Below are 19,482 nucleotides of genomic sequence, written 5' to 3'. Positions count from 1 at the left end.
ATTAATGTTGCAAGGCGTTGAAGTATTTTTAAAAGAATTTTGAAAGACATGATATGATTTATATTTTAGAATGACCACTCTGCATGTTATGTAGAGAATAGAATAAAATGGAACCAAGAGAAGAATCAGGGAGAGAAGTGAGGATGCTATTCCTGTGGTCCAAGCAAGGGATGACTAGTCTTTCTGTGTCAGACTTAAATTAGGTTGGTAATGGTGGAGATAGTAATAGATGACCATATGTAAATATAATTTGTGGATAAAGTTCATTGAAATGTTTCAGGGATTGGGTAAAATGGAAGAAGAAAAAGTGGAGAGTAGAGAGTGAATCTGAGGTTTTTATTTGAGACACCATTGAACTGGGATAACATTATCAAGGTGAAGAAGACTGTGGGGGAGCATGTTTGTGGGAGTGGTGTAGGAGGTAGGGAGCCAAATACTTTGCTTTGGTATTGTTAAATCTGAGATGTCTATTAGATTTTTAAAGGATACAGTTAAGTTGGCAGTAGAATATACAAATGTGGAGCTCAGCAATGTGGTCTGAACTGAAGATAAAAACTTTGGAGCTATCAGTATACATAGATTACAGATAAACCATGAAACTGGAGGAAATTATTTAAATGGAATAGGCAGATAAGGGAGCCCAAGATCAAACTCCAGAGCCCTCCAACATTTAGAGGTGGGACAGAAGGGGAGAAACCAGCAAGGAAATTGAAATAAACCACTGCTTGTATAGGAAAATTATGCTATCACCGAAACCGAGAGAGGAAAGTATTTCAGGAAAGAAGGAGTGGTTAGACATGTTGAATCCTCGAGAGGTTGAATAATATGAGAATAGAGAAGTGTTAAATAAGCAATGTGGAAGTCATTGGCGACTTTGACAGATGAATGGATAAACAAAATGGGAACTAGTCATATAATGGAATATTATTCCACCACCAAAATGAATGGTAGTGATATGTGCTACAAAACAGATGAGCCTTGAAACATTATACTGAGTGAAAGAAGGTAGTTGCAAAAAGACCACATATTTTACAATTCCACATATATGAACTCCACAGAGTAGGCAATTCTATAGACACAAAAAGTAAATTGGTAGTTGCTTAGGGCTCGTGGGAGTGTTGAAGGGATGGGGATGATAGTAAAAGGGTAGTTTGGGGGTGGTAGAAATGCTTCAAAATTGATATAGCAATAGTTGCACAGCTATGCGACATAATAAAACCACTGTACACTTTAATATGTGAATTACATGATATGTGAATTATGTCTCAATCAAACTTATTTTAAAATAATAAATGGGAAATGAGAAAGGGAGTAAGGTGTAGGCAATTCTTTGTAAAATTCTTCTTTGAGAGGAAGTGGCTGGAGAGATATGTAAGATCAGAAAGTATGTGTTTTAAGGTAGGAGACATTAGAGTATATTTGTATGTTGATGGCCTTTAGGCACAGATATTTCCAGCACTCCACCTGAAGGACCTATTAGCCTTATAATGTATTCCAAACAGAATTTATTATATCCCTACCACTAAGATCTTCTTCTGAATTTTATAATTCAATAAGTTCTGTCTCCATGCTTAAGAAACATGAATCATCCTAAACTCCTCCTTCCATCACTCCCCTTTCTAAACTATCAAGAAACTGTCATTTTTACTTCCTAAAGAGTTTTCAAATATGTCCCCTTTCTCTCCATCCTCACTGGCATTGCTCTATTTCAGATTCCTGTATTTTTTATTATACCGTTGCAACAGTTTCCTGAAGTTGAGTCCTGGTCTCTAATTTCCCACTTCTTAATCCACTCTTTAGTCTGCTTGCTGGAGTAATCGTTCAAGACTGACAATTAATTTGCCTCATTCAGTCTGCTTAATTTCTCAGTGTCCTCCCTTCCCCCATTGTATACAGTAGAAGTTCTTAACTTACTATCTATGGGCCTCCAGTGCCTACTTCCAAAAGAGAGTTCTCCCCAAAGTTGCTCCTTTCTAGTCTTGATTATTTTTCCATCTACCCACTTGTTCAAACCCCAAACCTAAAAATCATCTTCATTCCCATCTCTTCCTCAACCCCAAATCCTTCTAGTTTTTTGGATCTAATGCAAATGTATTTCCCAAATCCATTTCCTTATTTCTAACCTCACCACTTCCACCTTGATCCAAGTCATCAACATTTCTCACTGTATCACCATAATAGTTTATTTTTTTCCAATTTTAAATAGTTTTATTTAAGACATTGCATTTTCCACTTAACAATACAGTCCTTATAAAGTGCAATGTTATTTTCTTTCCCTGTGTACATGTTCCATATTCAAGTATTGAGATGCCCAATAGTTTAGTATAGCAGCAACTTTAAAACTGCCACAGAATTTGCTACAAATTTGGGTCCTTCCATATTTTACTGTGGAACAAAGCTACATCTATAATTGGGCTGGCTTAGTCAACCTCTTCAATGGTGGGCCCAGAGGAAGCACCACCAGAAGGAGGAGCACCCCACCAGGGAAGCCCCCAGGCATTCCTCCCACCATGCCTCCTACACTGTTGTATAACTTGGTAATGATGGGGTTGCAGACTTTCTCCAGTTCTTTATAATGATGTTTGAATTCTTCTTTCTCTGCAGTCTGATTCTTATCCAGCCGGTTGATGATTTCATTACACTTGTCAAGAATCTTCTGTTGGTCCTCATCATTTATCTTGCCTTGAAGTTTCTCATCTTCAACAGTTGCTTTCATGTTGAATGCATAGGACTCAAGTGAATTCTTGGATGACACTTTGTCTCTCTGCCTTTTGTCTTCAGCTTTGTACTTTTTCAGCTTCCTGGACCATGTGCTCAATGTCTTCCTTGCTCAAATGACTTTTGTCATTAGTGATGGTAATCTTGTTCTCTTTTCCTGTAATCTTGTCTACAGCAGAGACATTGAGGATGCCATTGGCATCAATATCAAAAGTGACTTCAATCTAAGGAAGACCACGGGGTACAGGAGGTATGCCTGTAAGTTCAAACTTGCCAAGCAGGTTGTTATCCTTGGTCATGGCACGCTCACTTTCATATACCTGAATGAGTACACCAGGCTGGTTGTCAGAGTAGGTCATGAAGATCTTTGTCTGCTTGGTAGAAATGGTGGTATTACACTTGATGTGTACAGTCATGACTCCACCAGCAGTTTCAATACCAAGGGAAAGAGGAGTGACATCTAAGAGCAGCAAATCTTGAACATTTTCAGATTTATCTCCAGATAAAATGGTGCTTGGACAGCTGCACCATAAGCAACAGCCTCATCAGAAGCTTCTGAGTCTTGGGGATATGAGTAGAACCACCCACCAGTACAATATCATGGATCTGTGTCTAGTTTGGCATCTCAAAGAGCTTTTTCCACAGGATCAAGGGTGCCACGGAACAGGTCAGCATTCAACTCTTCAAATCGAGCACGGGTAATGGAGGTATAGAAGTCGATTCCTTCATAGAGAAAATCAATCTGAATATTGGCCTGAGTGCTGGAATAGAGGGTATGCTTAGCTCTTTCGCATGTGGTATGGAGACGTTGGACAGTTCTTTTGTTCTCACTAAAGTCCTTCTCATGCTTGTGCTTGAACTTAGTGATAAAATGATTGAACATACAGTTGTCAAAGTTTTCTCCACCTAAGTGGGTGTCTCTACCTGTGGATTTGACCTCAAAGATTCCATCCTCAATATTGAGGATTGACACATCAAAAGTGCCACCTCGTAAATCAAAAATCGGCACATTTCTTTCAGCTCCAACCTTTTTGTCTAAACCATAGGCAATAGTAGCAGCAGTTGGCTCATTGATTATCCTAAGCACATTGAGACCAGCAATGGTTCCAGCATCTTTGGTTGCCTGACGTTGAGAGTCATTGAAGTAAACTGTCACTGTGACCACAGCATTGGTAGCAGTCTTCCCAAGGTAGGCCTCTGTGATTTCCTTCGTCTTTGTCAGAACCACAGAAGACACCTCCTCTGGATAGAAACTTTTTGTCTTTCCTCTTATTCTACTTGGACTTTGGCCTGCCTGAATCATTTACCACCATAAGCCCGAATCATTCACCACCATAAAAGGGCTATCATATCAGACTGTGCAACAGCATCATCAAATCTACATCCTATCAGACATTTGGTATCAAAAACTGTGTTGGTGGGGTTCATTGTACCATCACTGATCAATCGTTCAGTGTCAGTGAAGGTGACATAGCTTAGGGTAGTTCGGTTCCCCTGATCACTGGCAATTATCGCCACTTTTCCTTGTGGAATACACCCACACAAAAGTAGGTGGCGCCAAAATCAATGCTGACTGTAGGTCCCTTAGACATGGTTCCATATGTGTAGGCCGGAATCTACTTGTGAAGAAAACACACAAACCTCAAAAGTTGCCACTGCATTCAATGTGACCACATAATATTTTCTTAACTTGGTCTCTCTGCTTCCACTTTTGGTGTTTTCAAATTCATCCTCTACCCTGCATCCATGGTCATTTTTCTAAAATATGAATATGATCTTGATTCCAGAGCTTTGAACTCTTTAGTGGCTCCGTATGGCACTTACAATATAGTCTGAGTTCTTTAACTTGGTCTACAAGACTCTCCAAGACCTAACTCCAAGTGTTCATACTCATCTGTGGCCTTTCTCCTCTTACACATGAGGCTCAGTCATAGTGAGCTTTTTTCTGTTCCTGAGATGCATCATGCTTATTCTCACCTCTAAGTCTTTGCATATGGATATTTTGTCCTCTCATAACCCACTTCCTACCCCATCCCCCTTGTGATTTGCCTTACTTCTGCTCATCCTTGATATTTTTAGGTATTTTTCCTGATCACTTTTATTAAATTAGGTCTCCTCTATACCATCCCATCAACCCTTGGGTTCTTGCTCTCAAAATACACAGCGTACACTTCTGTACATTTTCAGTTATTTCTCTTCCTCGTGTAAGTACAAGCTCCACAGGACAGAACCTAGCTTTTCCTTGTTTACTGTTTGTGTTATTTTGTTAATAAAATGCCACATACTGGGTAGCCTAAATAACAGAAATGCATTGTCTCACATTTTCAGAGTCCAGAAGTCCAAGGTTAATGTGTCATCAGGGTTGGTGCCTTCTGAGGGCTCTAAGGAAGAATCTATTCCCTGCATCTATACTACCTTCTAATGGTTTGCTGGCAGTCTTGGGGAGTTCATGATTTATGGATGTATCACCTTGATCCCTACCTTCATGTTTACAAGTCCCGCCTTGTGTGTGGGTCTCTGCATCTAAATTTCTCCTTTTATTAAGGACATTTGCCATATTAACATAGAGCTCTCCCTATAACCTAATTCTAGATTGGTTACCTCTTTAAAGACCTTATTTCCAAATACGGTCACTTTCTGAGATGCTGGGTATTAGGACTTTGAAATATTTTTGAGGGGCAACACACTTTGACATATAACACTGCTCTGTCTCTAGCACCTAACACAGTGTTGGCTTCTGGCCTCTAATTCCCTTAGGGTATTGAGTGAATGAATTCGTGGATGGGCTTTAGAGCTTCCATGACATGGTAAGCAAAATTATGGGGAAGATATGGGTGTGGTTCGCATGTGTGTTCATGCATTTCTTTAGGGGAGGAGGCCCTTGATCTTTCACTCTAATTAATACATGACCCTAGAAGTGCTCAAACCCCCTACAGTATATGATAAAAATGCCTTCACTGAAACCAGTCTTCTGCACTGGAGGGTATTTCACCCTGGAACTCTGGCTGACTAGGGTTAGAAAAGGTACTTTCCAGAACTTTATCATCCCAGGCCTGGCTTTGTCTTCTCAGCATCTCTGACTTCCCATCTGAAAATTGACTAATACTTGTTAATTGTGTATTCTAAGATGCTTTGATGAAAATGCCATAGTATGTAAGTATCAGGTATTGTTATGAATAATAAAAAGGGATGAAGTTTCTGTTGCTTACTCCTCGATTGACAATATAGAAAATAGATGTCTCTTGCCAAACCACAGGGCATATCTGCATTGTTGAAATGAGAGTAAATAGAGTATCAACTCTTTGGTCTTTTGGATTCAACATAAAAAATATTTGATTTTCCAAAACTCTTCTAATTACAAAAATGCCATAGTCTTTTGTTGCTATTGTGAGATGTACCCACTAGTCTTCCATCACACACAATGAAACTGCAATGGTTCTCTCTCTCTCTCTCTCTGTACTGGGAATTGAACCCAGGGGTGCTTAACCCCTGAGCCACAGCTCTGGCCCTTTTTATATTTTATTTAGTGACAGGGTCTCTCTGAGTTGCTAGGGCCTCGCTAAGTTGCTGAGGCTGGCTTTGAACTCATGATCCTCCTACCTCAGCCTCCTAAACTGCTGGGATTATAGGCGTGTGCCCATCTCTAGTCTAATCTTTTACTTAGAGAAACACTCTCCTTGTGGGACCCTTTCTCACCCCCAAGCAAGCATTTGGAGGACAACTGCTATGTTCTTATAGAAATCCTATGCCTGGACACAGTGATGGGGCACCCGATCCAAACTGGGTAAATCAAATTCTTTCCAGGGACTTTTAATACTTGTGATTTAAAAGAGTAACTAGAAATTCCTCTCTGTCAGCAACTCTGGGAAATAGAAGTACACATCTAATCAGCTGCTGTGGGTGCAGCTGTGTGGAAGAGGTCCAAGAGAATGAAGCCAACACTCAGAAGCAAAGATGGGAGACAGGAAAAGAAGAGGACAGGAAGGAAGAAGGAAAGAGGGAGGGAGAGAGAAAAACGAATGAGAGAATCCTGTCAGTTACTTGCATCTTTTGTTCCAGTTGTCCTTCTCCTTCCCATGACTTGATTATGTGGAAGAATAAGTCTCCCTTAGTCTATAAGTTCTTTCAGCCCAAGACAGAATTTCTTCTATCAATGGGACTTTTCTCAAGAACATCCATTTCCTCCTTGGCAATGACCAGGGAATAAAAGAAAAAACAATGGGTTTATATCCTTAGGTACTTGTACATGGAAAGGGGCTTTTCAGATCATTCAATCAAACTTTCTTTGTACAGTTGGGAAATGAAGGTTCTGAGAGGGAAAGGAATGATATGCTCCCCAAGTCACACAGTAAGTTAGCAACATAGTCAGAACTAGAATCCAGTTCTCCTAATTTCTTCTCACTAGTTTCCCACAGGCTTCCAATCTGAAATTATATAAACAAAATTACAATACATTTTTTAAAAGCTGAACTTTGTTTTGCTAATGAAATGCACATTAACCCCACCCTCATTCATTCTATCCCTTACAGACCATGAGAATATAAAGCGCCATGAATTTCAAGGTATATATATCTGCTTGAGGGTTATTATGGCAGACATGAAATTTTAGTCCTATAAGCTATTTTGATTCATATTCAATTCTCAACTTTCTAAAGAAAAATCAAGTCTCCAGCCTTTTTTCTTTTCTTCTTGGAAGACTAATGCTTTATTTGCCTTTTTAAAAATGATGTGACCAGCTTTCATTTTGACAATTGGGTCCTTGAGACTTCCACAAACTGATGAAATTGTCATTGTTGTGAAATTATCCTGCAAACATTGTGAATATATATGTATATTTTGGAAATCATGATCTGACTCATGTCATTGGCAGACCCTTAAATATTTCTTTGGAAGGGAATGTGTGCAAGTAAGATACTATTACTTATTATCAATCATTCAACTAATTAATTAATCATCGAGTACTGTGTAAGTACCTAGCATGATTCTAGTTGTTCAAGGGCTAAAGAAACACAATGCTCTGGAAACACTTAAAATACATGAATATTTTCCATCTTATATGTGCAACAGCCTTTCCCTTGCTTTACTTTTTCTATAATAGGAAGTTACATAGTAGAATAAAATGAACATGGACTTTGAAGTAACATGTACATGGTTTTGAATGCCCATTGCAAATTGTGCAGACCCAAGGAAATTCGAGCCCACAACAGTCCTTCCTCACTCTCCTCATCTCTAAGTTGGAATAGTAATAACAGCAATAATATCTATTTTTCAGAGTTGTTCTGATAATTAAATGCTATTATTTATATGGCATATAGCAGGCACTCAATAAATGCTAACTATTATTATAATGAATGAGTGATATATGTTTAGGTCCAGTTGTTTAAGGAAGTGTGGTAACTCAGAAAGGTTTAACAGATCCTTTCAGCAGCAGTCCAGTGGAGAAATTAACAAGCATGGGCTCCCAAGTCCAGTAGAACTTGAGTCAAATACCAATTATACCACTTTAATTCACTGGGTAAACTTCGATAGATTACTGAACTTCTCAATTCTCAATCTTATCATCTCTCAAATGGGAATGAGAGTGTAACACGTGGGGTTATTGGCATGATTTAATGAGATCATGACTGGAAAGAACTAGCACAGGGTCTGGCTCAAAGTAGTATTTACCCTTTTGTGAAGTTGTTAGCATGTGTGCTGTAGAAATACTATGGCAGCTGTATTACTTACTGTTATGGAAACATCATTTTGTTTTCCAATTTCTACAAATAGGAAAAACTGAGCCACTATTTTTATTGCTTTTTTTGTAAGTGACTGAAAATAGCATTAAAAGCAGAGATTTAAGGATTACTTTTAAGAAATGCTTAAAGATTTTCAAGATGATATATAAAATTGCAGGAAGTCTCATTGTTTCTCAGAGCAAGAGAATTATAGATATTCAGGAGTTACTCTTCCAGTTACTAAAGTACTAAGCAATCTACTCTTTTGGGGGAGGTGTTTCAGAGAAAAGGTGCTTTCTAAATATGTAAAAATGTTTACCATGTAATCAAATAAATTCTCTAGAAACCCTGAGATTGTTTGCAACTAATTTTTTGTCATCAATATCCAACCACTCATATAGGTCTAAAGGAAAGCAAAGGCAAAGTTGAAAGATTATATGGTTTCAAATGTATTTTGTAAAAAAAAAAACAAAATCAGTTTTAAATTTTTCTGTGCATTAAAACACTTTATTAAAAATTTAAAGTTGTTTCTAAAAATCAATGCATTTTTTTAAATAAAAAAAGAAGACTGCACTGGAAGCAGAGTCAGAGAAGAAGCAGAAGAGAGAGAAAATCCATTGTCCATCAGCCACATTAGATGGTCTCATTGAACCAGCACAACAATTGTAGGAGGTAGGGACTTGCATTATTTTCATTTTACAGAGAATAGAAGAGGCACAGAAATGTGAAATAATTTGTCAGACATAACAGAAATTTAATGATTCAAACATGGGTCTATTTAACTCCAAACTCCACAGTCACTCCAAATGTAGCCCTTTCACTGACAACAACCCCAGTGCTCCTGGAAATGCTATTTAGTTTATGTGTACCCTGTATCAGTTAGAATGCTTTTGTTGCAAGTAATAGAGTAACTAACTTAATGCTACATTAATTCAATTTTATTTTATTTTATTTTTTGGTACCAGGGAATTAACCCTGGGGTGCTAAACCACTGAGTCACATCCCAAACCCTTTTAAAAATATTTTATTTAGAGACAGGGTCTCTAAGTTACTTATATCCTGGCTAAATTGCTGAGACTGGCTTTGAACTTGCAATCCCCCTGCAGCTTCCAAAACTGCTGGGATTATAGGCATGTGCCACTTCTCCTGGCTCCTACTTTAAACAATACATACACTTTCTCCTGGAATACAAAGTTCAAAAGTAGGTACCCTGAAGGGCAGGAACCACAGCTCAAGCCCTTAGTTGTATCTTTCCATTCTGCCACCTTCCATAGGTGGGCAATGGCTCCCTTGAAGTCTAAAGAGTACTCGGCAGCTCCAAGCATCATATCACCTGAGGACTTTCAAAAGCAGGAAGTGGACAAAGAGACTTCTTTGTCTCTCTCTTTGATTGAAGAGAAAAGTATTTCCCATAAGTTCCCCAGTGACTTTTGTTATCTAATTTGACCCAAAGGAGGCACACAGCCTCCATAAAGATGGCAAGAAGAATGAACCAGTCATGAAAATGGCTGGAGACAATCAAGGCTCTGCCAGAAAGGAGAACCTGGAGGTGAGAAAGCCCAAAAGTAGGCACTCAACTGTGTCTGATTTGGGCCTCTATTTCCCCCTCAACAAAAGAGCAAATTGCTATGGGCTGCCACTCAGTAAGATAGAAGAGAGGCTTAGCAACAGTTAAAAGAAAAAAAAAAAAAAAAGAAAAACCCTCTGAGACTTATAAATACACTTAATAATACATGCAATGCGAACTCCAGCTCCTGAGTACTGACTGCTCCTTCCCCATCCCCCAAACTGTTTTGATTTTTTGGTAAATTCTTTCCTCCATCCAAACTGCCCTTGATTTTCTCAGAACCATTTATTGAAGTGACTGTCCTCTTTCCAATGTGTGTTTTGGGTGGTGCCTTTGTTGAGAATCAGTTGCATATGGGTTGAGTTTTGGATTTTCTATGTGTCCCATTGGTCTATTTGTCTATTTTTATGCCATGTGCTATTTGATTACCATAATTTTCTAGCATGCTTTGAAGTCAGGATTGTGATGCCTCCAGCTTTGTGGTCATTCAGAATTCCTTTGGCTATTCTGGGTCTTTTGTGCTTCCATATGAATTCTTTGATTAGATTTTTAAATTATGTTAAGGATGCCATTGTTATTTTGATGATGATTTCATTGAATCTGTAGATGTTTTAGGGCAGTGTAGACATTTTGGTCATATTAATTCTGCCAATCCATATACATGGGATCTCTTTCCTTTCTTGTATACTCTATGATTAATTTCATCAGTGTTTTGCAATTTTCATTGTAGAGATCTTTCATTTCCTTGTTTAAATTTATTCCCAGATATTTTATATTCTGGTACATAGTGCGAATGTTACTACTTTTAAAATTTTGTTTTCAGCCATTTCATTATTGGCATATCTTATACAAAAATCAACTCAAAATGAATCAAGGGCCTAAATGTCAGACCCGAGTCTATGAATCTACTAGAAGAAAACATAGGGCAAACACTTAAAGACATTGGGATAGGCAAAGATTTTTTTGGATAAGACTTCAAAAGCATAAGAAACAAAACCAAAACTAAAATGGAATTATATCAAACTAAGAAGCTTCTGCATAGCAAAGGAGCAAGCAACAGAGTCAAAAAACAGACTACAGATTGAGTAAAATATTTGCAAACTATTCATATTATTCATCTGAAAAAGCGTTAGTATCCAGAATACATAAATAACTCAGACAACTCAGTAGCAAAACAAAAATCAATTAAAAAATTGGCAAATGATCTGAATTGTCATTTCTCAAAAGAAGATATACAAGTGGCCAAGAAGCATACAACATGGATGGAACTGGATGAAATTGTCCTGCCCCATGCTACTCATACAAATAAATAAAATACAATTCAAGTAGTAGTCCACTGCTGTAGGATAATAGGTCCAAAACTGGTTTGTTTTCTGTTTGATTTATAAAGGAGTTATATTTGACCTAAAATCTATATTATCTGAAATTTTTCTACCACATTTTTATTGCACTAGAAAATCAACAGATGTCATATTTTTAAAAGCTGCTATTATGTCTAATTATTTAATAGCTTGGTGAGTTAAAACATGTCAAATAATCGTTTGGGGATCTGTGAGATAGCAAGAATTCTCATTTTTTATTTTGAATTCAATATTTTACCATCAACCTCTTACCCCAAGGAAGTGTAGAAACTGAATGCTTGTCAAAATATTTTTTAACCTTTCTAAAAATGTAGTACCATGAAAACAGCATTTGCACTGTTTTTAAATGTAACTCAGAGTTTTTTCTTAAATAACACTTTTTTTCTACATAGACTTATTTTCCTATCTTTATAGGAAATTTTCTTTTTTTGTACAGATGTTTTGAAAAGACTTGATGGCAGGTCATTTTTACATTGCCAACCAGTGATTCAGTCACCATTTCAACCTTTCTGTTTAAATACTTAAGTCAGGAAAGAAGCTGAACACTTGACTCTTCTGTGGAAATAGCAAGTCTGGGTATCTCCACAAGGAAAATGAGGTGGAGAGGGAGTAATCATCTTGAGAGGTCAATCAGTACTCACTGTTGACAGTCTAGAACATGTCATCTCAACTTGATCTCAACAGGCTAGTGGGGAGGAAAGGCAAAAATGTCCCCAAGTTATCAAGACTAATTGCCTCGAATCTGGCCTGGACTTGCCTTCATTTAGCCACTTCCCTCCAAGACTTAACTGAACTCTTCCTATATGCCAGGCCCTGACTTACTAAGCACTAAGGATACAGCAATTAAACAAAGATCTCTGCCCTCAAGGAGCAAATACACACTGTGTTGGGGGAATTAACATCCTCCACTGAAGGTATGAAAGAGTCTTTAGGGTTGTTCAACCTCCTCAAGGACTAGAAAAAATCCTTTGGATCCAGAGGACTGGAATAATACAACTGTTCCATGGAGCTGGAAGTGTAAGCCACATCTCCTGAATAGTTGTTGCTGAGTTAAGTACGTTGTGCTTCACATGTGTAGGTTGAACCATAAAAACTTGATGGTTTTCAATTGGATTTTACATACAGAAATGAGAATTTCAGAAGGTTCAACTTCTTCTTCTTCTTCTTATTATTATTATTGGTACTGGGGATTGAAGCCAGGGGTGCTTAACCACTGAGCCACATCTCCAGCCCTTTTTATTTTTTTATTTTGAGACAGGGACTCTCACTGAGTTACTTAGGGCCCTGCTAAGTTTCAACCCATTATTATCACACTACATTTTCATAATAATTTGATGAGATCAATAATATATCATTTCCAATTGACATATGGGGAAACTGAGGTTGAGAGAGATGAAGTAATATAGACTTTTGACACAACTGGATTGTGAACTTGGATCAGCCCAATGCTATGGCCAGAGCATTTGCTGCCTCCAGAGTGAGTGGCTGTTACTTTCCGCTGTGCTCTTTCTCCCTCCAGGGATCACATAATCATTCAGTGATACATCTAAAAGCAAAACATAAAAATAAAAAAATTTTTAAAATCTGGATTTCACAAACTCTATAGCTGTAACGAAATCACTTAACATTCACTATTGACATTTTGCATCTGAAGTGTCAAAAATAATTCCTGCAAAATATCTTTATAGATTTTAAAAAGTTCTCCTGAAAGTAGTATCAGCTTTATGTTTGCAATAAAATGAAGAGAGCAAGGAACTATTTTTAAAATATGTGCTTAATCTAAAAGCAAGACATTTTAAACACATCTCTGGTCCTTCCCAGCTACTTGTCTGAGGTTTATTAAATATATTGTGCTTCACATGTGTAGACTGAACCATAAAAACTTACTGATATTCAATTGGCATTTACATACAGAAATGAGAATTTCAGAAGGTTCAACTTCTTCTTCTTCTTTTTCTTTTTCTTCTTCTTCTTCTTCTTCTTCTTCTTCTTATTATTATTATTGGTACTGGGGATTGAAGCCAGGGGTGCTTAACCACTGAGCCACATCCCCAGCCCTTTTTATTTTTGTTATTTGAGACAGGACCTCACTAACTTCATGTGTGATGGTACCACCGTCATCTCAGACATTTTAACTGAGGAACCTCAAAGTCTTAGTCTTTCTTAAAACTCTTCCTTCTTTATCATGTGACAATATATATTAGTCAATCAACAAAGCATATTGGTGTTATCGTAAAATTCATCCCTAATAGAATATCACATTCCAGTTATTCTTAAATTCAGTCCTCATAGTTTTGGGGGGTCAGTCTGGGTGCAGATCCTCATGATGCCTTTTTACAAATGTAATAACATAGAACAAAAAAATACAATGGCAATTGAGTAATCTCCCCCCCACCAGGAAGTCTACAGTTTTGCTTTAATTTGGAGGAGGCATACTATTACTTGTGTGACAGGCAAATCAATCTCAACAGTATGAGAAGACAAGCAGAAGACACTGAATTTCCAGCTGAACAAAGGACTTTGTTTATTCTGAGACATGAGCAACAGGAATGCAAGCTTCCTTGACATCGTTCCACTTCTTTGTCTTATGCACATGTGATGCTCAGGACGTTAAGGGAGTATGATCCCCTACTTGGATTCCTAGAAAGCAGACTCTCCATGAAACCCCGAACAATTCTAGAATCAACAGAAATTCCAAAATAAAGTTGTCTAAATGGGAGCCTCACAATGGATAATGAATGTTTGGTGGTCTACAAAGAAGTATTATTAAAGTTCATATATCAGATGAGTGCAGGAATGGTATCTGGGTAATGTTGAAATGGCATTTGTATTCTCCCCAAAGATCTCACCTTCTGCATTAGATTCCAAAGACTACAGTTAACAAATTACCACAAACTAGGTGACTTGCAGAAACTGATTATCTTAGAGTTCTGGAGGTCAAAAGTCTGAAATCAAAATACAGTTTCTTTGTAGGTGCTGAGGGGAATTTGTGAATGTTTCTGTGTCTTCACATGACCTTCTTATAAGGCTATCAGTCATTGAATTTAGGGCCCACTCTAATACAATATATCTCATTGTAATTTAACTAATTAGAACTGCAATGACCCATTTCCAAATAAGATCATGTTCTGAGGTTTTGAAAGGACATGCATTTGGGGGGAAACTATCCAACCCAGTATATTAGGATATAGCACCAGCATAATTATGGTGGCCCACAAAGTAGGTGTTTGTTAAGTTGCTAAACTCTCTAGCTTTTTCTTCTTAGAGAAAAACAAACAAACCAAAATTATTATTTGTTCTTTACAAAATTCATACTGTGAAGGCAATGTAGGCAATAGCAGAATGCAAATGGGAATGCTTCTGATTGCTATTTGTAAACTCTCAGTTTCTTGGAAAACACTAAGTGCAGAATTGTCGACAGTTTCTTAGTAGTTTTAATGACTGGAACCCTCTTGGCCTCAGATTTACTGGAGTTAACTACTCCATTCTCAAGAGGTCTTGGTGTTATCACTTCTCCTAACATCTGCCAAGGTACATATTATCATACCAACCAGATTCTGGGAACATCAATTAGGTAATTAATGTAATTTTAAGAAAATATAGCTGATCTTATCAATTTGAGCAAAAGCAAATCAAATATCATGAAGATACTCTACCAATTATTTGCACAATTCAAAGAGAACTTAAGTCCATCTTACTTTCATGGCCATTGGTAAGAACCCTTAGAAATCCTGCAGATCACAACCAGCTGATGTGGGATGCTATGAAGAGACTATAAATTCCAGAGCATCCCCATTTTGTGACTCAGAATTCTCTGAGTCCAGATGAAGGGACCTCATAGGAAAGTTGCAGGACCTTATTCTCAGGAAAGATTTCTAACTGCAGAGCTGAAGAAGGACAAAGCCACTGATTTCATCTTTGAAATAAGAAAAACATACTGGTATTTCTGGGGAGAAGTACATCAAAGGTCTCAGGTAGGTAAGGGTAATGAAAAATCAAAATGATATCATGATAAAAGTTTGAGCCCCATAGATGTTCTGGAGAACGTTTCTGTTAAGACTATGTGTTTTGTTTGCTTCAAAACAACGCAAAAGTCTCTCACTTTTGGAATGCTGAGGAGAAGTCTGAATGACGTGAAAGCAATTGTTGAAATCCTTAGAATTGCTCACAGAGGGGAAATTCTATTGCTTACTGGTAATTTTATTTTTTACATTTTAAAAATTGGTTCTAATTAGTTATACATGACAGTAGAATGCATTTTGACACATCATACATAAATGGAGTGTAACTTCTCATTCTTCTTTTTGTATGTCATGTAGATTTACACAGGTCATGTAATTATATATGCATGTAGGGTAATAATGTCCGATTTATTCTATCATTCCTATCCCCTTGCCCCCTCCTCTCCCTTCACTCCCCTCTGTCTAGTTCAAAATGCCTCTATTCTCCCCGGCCACCTTATTGTGAATTAGTATTCACAATAGTATTCTCCAGTTCCATCCATTTACTGGCAAATGCCATAATTTCATTCTTTCTTTAAGGCTAAGTAATATTCCATTGTGAATATAGACCACATTTTCTTTATCCATGCATCTGTTGAAGGGCACCTAGGTTGGCTCCATAGCTTAGCTATTGTGAAATGAGCTGCTATAAACATTGATGTGGCTACATCACTGTAGTATGTTGAGTTTAAGTCCTTTGGTTGTAAACCCAGGAGTGGGATGACTGGGTCAAATGGTGGTTCCATTCCAGGTTTTCTGAGGATCCTCCATACTGCTTTCCAGAGTCGTTGCACCAATTTGCAGTCCCACCGGCAATGAATGAGTGTACCTTTTTCCCCCACATCCTCGCCAACACCTATTGCTGCTTGTATTCTTGATAATTGCCATTATGACTAGAGTAAGATGAAATCTTAGAGTAGTTTTGATTTGCATTTCATAATTGCTAGAGATGTTGAACATTTTTTCATATATTTGTTGATCAATTGTGTTTCTTCTGTGATGTGTCTGTTCAGTTCCTTGGCCCATTTATTGATTGGGTTATTTGTTTTTGTGGTGTTAAGTTTTTTGAGTTCTTTATATATCTTGGAGATTAATGCTCTATCTAAGGCACGAGGACCACCAGTGATTTTTTTAACTTAGCCTGTCCAGTTTCAGTCACAAATATTCCAGTCAGATGAGTCATTTCACTTTCCCTGAGGCCAAATAACAAAGGAACATACTAATAATTCCTAGGAAAAGATTTGAGCTAAGACATATTTCAAATCTTTTCATGCCAATTACAAGCAAGTTATTGGAGTAAGAATTGTGAGGGGAAAAAAAGCCACAGACAACAAGGACTTCAGAAGATTGTTTGGTGCTAATTGTTTGCAGTTGTTTATTTCTTGGAATACGAAAACAATTTTTTTCTGCAGAGTCACAAATCTGAATATACTGTCTCCACTCTCTATACCTTAGCCAGCCTGTCCCCATCAAGCAACAAATAGAACTAAGAAATGAGTCCTAAACTTCACTGAGATGAACTTCATTGTCATCTAAAATGCAGGTGTCATCATGAGTGTAGTGATGGTGGTAGAAGGAGGGGAGCAAATCCTTACATCCCTCCCTTTTTATTGGACAGAAATATAAGCATAAATGTTTTTATTGCCCTTCACACTTTGGGTAATTTTTTTCTGTCATTTGCTCTATGGGAACAAGGTAGTTTCATGAAACACTTTTTCTTATGGAATGTGAGACAATGCACGTGTCTATCAGTAGAGCAATGGGTAAGGTAGCACCCTTCACTTCAGTTCTATATAGACATGAAAAATAGCAGGAAGTAGATCCACATGTATACAGATGGAAAGATGTTTGACATATGATATTAAGTGTAAAGAATGGGACATAGGACAATATGTAAATGACAATCCCATTTTTGCAAAGATATGTTCATATAAACAAATACAAACCATAAGAAAATACAAGAATCTGTGGACAGTGGGTAGCACCTCTGAGAAGCATAAGAAGATAGGTTTTCATTTTGTATTTCTGTAATGTGTGAAGAGATGTATTTGTCATTTGTTTCAGTTTTTCAGGACAATCAAATTTTATTTCTGCAAATTTAAAAAACATTTTTTAAATGTTAATAATAAAATATTAGAAGTTAATAATAAAATATATATTTGTAGTAATAAGTAAGTGGAAAAAAGGAAAAGGAAGTAGAAGTGACTGAGAAATCTGTATTTTTAAAAAGTATCACAGATAATCCTGGGGCAAGCGCTGCAGAAATCAGATATGTATATTTAATTTATAGTACATTTCACTTTTTTTTACCATTTCAACACATTTACTCTTTCTCTCTCTCTCTCTCTCTCACTATGTGTGTGTGTGTGTATGTATAAATTCTGGAGCATTTGAAAGTGAATTGCAGACATTTTAACAGCACTTAACCCCTAAATACCTGAGCATATATTTCCTCCTAAAAACAAGGACATTTTCCCACAAAAGCACAATGCCAATATCACACTCAAACATTTAACACTGACATAATAATTTGATAGCCAACATTCTTATTTCCAAAATTATCTTATAATCCTTTTGATACTTTTTACTTTGATATAATACATTGCATTTAATTGTAATGCTGTATTGTGGGGAGGACAGCTCTATGACTGGAGTTTTTATTGCGTATTCCCCTCCCTCATCCTGTTTCCTTTCTCTCTTCCTAGTGTTTGCAGTATCTTCCAGTTTCTACCTCTCTTGTCTTTTGAATTCACAATATTAAGATTTTTCTCCCACACTACATATTCATGTCAAAATTGCCAAGGATCGCCCTATTTCCCTAATGATCGCCACATTTCCAACTCCAACAGCCAATTTTCACACCTTCTCTTATGTGACCAATCAGCAGTACTTGGCACAGTGGATCAAATCCTTGTTCTTTTTTTTTTCAATATATATTTTATTTTTTTAATTCATTTTCATTGTTAAAAAATGGGATACATCTTCTTTCTCTGTACATGAAGTACAGGCATACCATTTGTGCAATCATACATTTACCTAGGGAAATAGTTTTTGACTCATTCTGTTATTTTTTCCTTCCCCCCTGCCCTTCCACCCCTCTTTTCCCTCTATACAGTACCTCCTTCATCCATTCTTGCCCCCCTCCCACCCCCCATTATGTGTCATCATCCGCTTATCAGTGAGATCATTAGTCCTTTGGTTTTTTGAGATTGGCTTATTTCACTTAGCATGATATTCTCCAGTTTCATTTCCTTGCAAATGCCATAATTTTATTATTCTTTATGGCTGAGTAATATTCCACTGTGTGTGTGTATATATATATATATATATATATATATATATATATATGAAGAAACTGTGATATATATATATATCACAGTTTCTTCATCCATTCATCCATTGAAGGGCATCTAGGTTGGTTCCACAATCTGGCTATTGTGAATTGAGCAGCTATGAACATTGATGTGGCTGTATCTCTGTAGTATGCTGATTTTAAGTCCTTTGGGTATAGGCGGAGGAGTGGGATAGCTGGGTCAAATGGTGGTTCCATTCGAAGATTCTGAGGAATCTCCACACTGCTTTTCAGAGTAGCTGCACTAATTTGCAACCCCACCAGCAGTGTATGAGTGTACCTTTTTCCCCACATCCTCTCCAGCACCTATTTTTCCTAGTATTCTTGATAATCACCATTCTAAGTTGGGTGAGATAGAATCTTAGGGTTGTTTTAATTTGCATTTCTCTTATTACTAAAGATGTTGAACATTTTTTCATATATCTGTTGATTGCTTGTAGATCTTCTTTGGTGAAGTGTCTGTTCATTTCCTTAGCCCATTTGTTGATTGGGTTATTTGTATTCTTGGTGTAGAGTTTTTTGAGTTCTCTATAGATTCTGGAAATTAGTGCTCTATCTGAAGTACGAGTGGCAGACATTTTCTCCCACTCTGTAGGCTCTCTGTTTGCATTGCTGATAGTTTCCTTTGCTGAGAGAAAGCTTGGTAGTTTGAATCTATCCCAATTATTGATTCCTGCTTTTATTTCTTGTCCTTTGGGATTCATATTAAGAAATTCTGGTCCTAAGCTGACATGTTGAAGGTTTGGACCTACTTTTTCTTCTATAA

General features: G+C 37.2%; 1 pseudogene across 1 annotated transcript; it reads right to left on the bottom strand.

The window, feature by feature from the left end:
- Positions 1-2,279: 2,279 nt before the first annotated feature.
- Positions 2,280-4,310, bottom strand: LOC306651183 (heat shock cognate 71 kDa protein-like; annotated as a pseudogene). The gene has a single exon. The product of its transcript is annotated as a heat shock cognate 71 kDa protein-like (transcript).
- Positions 4,311-19,482: the final 15,172 nt, after the last annotated feature.

Source organism: Sciurus vulgaris (assembly GCF_902686455.1).
Source record: "Sciurus vulgaris genome assembly, chromosome: X".
Taxonomy (NCBI): Eukaryota; Metazoa; Chordata; class Mammalia; order Rodentia; family Sciuridae; genus Sciurus; species Sciurus vulgaris.
This window is presented reverse-complemented; position numbering and strand designations above follow the sequence as displayed.